Here is a 1,683-nt window from a genome sequence, read left to right on the forward strand (position 1 = left end):
AGCTAAACTCTCTAAACTTTTTGAGCCTAACAATCATCCAACGTGTTATAGCCGGGTTAAATGGTTTTGCCCTATTATATCCTATATATAGGACTGTTTCAAATCTTGGGGGTGTTATAACGCCACACTCACCCTTACCCTCATTGTGTAGTGGCACAGCCTCAGGGGAACCTCACCACTGCAGTCACCGCGAGTTCTACAACCGCACAAGGGTAGCAATACCTCTTTGCCGCTCATAGATGGGTTCATCCGGGGGCTATTTACCGACACCCCTTTAAACAGTGGGGGGAAAGGTAAAGGAAAAGGGAAATATGGATATGATGGTGGCACAAGAGACTTTGCACTATTTGGACAAATATTACTACATAGTAAGAAGAGAATTATAATAACATACAACTTTTATTTTTGTGGTATAATTTAGCCTTAAATAATTTTAAATCGTGCAACTTAATCTCAAGTGATGCAACTTAGTCGTCATTGTTGTCATCAAACAGGTCGACTCCTTTGCCGTCACGGTCGAGGTCGAGGCTGTCAAATGCATTGCCTAACACCTTCATCCTGCAGTGAAGAATGAGAAGTAATCTTGAGAGCCAAGTAAAAGAAGGTTGGCCCGGCCGCTTCTAGAGGCAATAGTTGTTAGAGGGGGCAAGGTGAAGGAGGAATGGGAGGAGGGTGCATTGTATTGTCGTCATCCTCTTCCTCGAACTACACTGTCGCCGGTAGATATCAAGCCTTGCCATCTCAAACTGCACAACCACCCACGTACCCCCTCACCTGCACGATTCGTGCCGTATCCAAGCCCTCGTGCTGTCGCCAGCGTCAGCAAAGTTATGAACGAGGCAGAGGGAGGAGCGCAGTGGCAAAGCGGGGGTGATGGAGAAGGAAGAGGAGAATAGGGAGGAAGCAAGTGGAGGAGAAAAAGAATGAAGAGGAAACGGAAGAAGAAAGAGGGGAAGGAGAAAAAAAAAAGTGTTTTTATCTCCTACTTAAAAATTTTGACTGAATCTATAAAATTAAAAATGATCCGGTTTGTCAAAATACAAAACTAATGAATTTTTTTATAAAGAAAGATCATATATAAGGAAAGATAAACGGGCAATTTCAAATAAATCTTATAGTTGAGGGGGTGTCTACATATTTTAACCCCTCCAATAATAGCGGGGCCCACCAAGGGGTGTTTGACAACTCAGAATCGCGGCGATGGGTTGGGTTGGCTAAACTCCAAGGTAGATTCTGACCAATTACAAGACGACAACTGGCGCAGACCTGCGTAGGCTCGGCGCCGTTCGTTCGATGGATGTGCGAAGACCCAACAAAAAAAAAAAAATAAAATAAAAGAATCACGCCATTGCTTGCGTTGATTGATGTGATAGCGTATGAAAATTATTTTCTATTGCAATAAAATAAAAATTAAAATTGAATAATTCGTGGCCTTCGAATTAGGACTACTTGAAAAATTAGGTACATTATTTAATTTGTGTATTGTGCAGATATTTTTCTTCGCATGCATATCCTCAACATGCGTGTACTTGATTAATATATTAATGACTGGGTCATTTGACTACTTAATAATATTAAATAAAAAATAAAAAATTATATATAGAAATATATTTTTATGTTTTTCGATAATACCGTAGGATTGTCGGATTTGCACCCTTTTAAGAAACGGTTTGCTTAAATCTA

The 1,683-nt window shown here is 40.5% G+C and overlaps 1 long non-coding RNA gene across 1 annotated transcript; it reads right to left on the reverse strand.

Annotated features, from left to right (window-relative positions):
• LOC109707194 lies at positions 313-1,362 on the reverse strand. The gene is made up of 2 exons (XR_002215433.1): positions 775-1,362; positions 313-558 (listed from the first exon to the last, which is right to left on the reverse strand). It is a non-coding gene; the product is annotated as an uncharacterized LOC109707194 (long non-coding RNA).

Source organism: Ananas comosus, linkage group 3, assembly GCF_001540865.1.
Source record: "Ananas comosus cultivar F153 linkage group 3, ASM154086v1, whole genome shotgun sequence".
In the NCBI taxonomy this organism is placed as follows: domain Eukaryota; kingdom Viridiplantae; phylum Streptophyta; class Magnoliopsida; order Poales; family Bromeliaceae; genus Ananas; species Ananas comosus.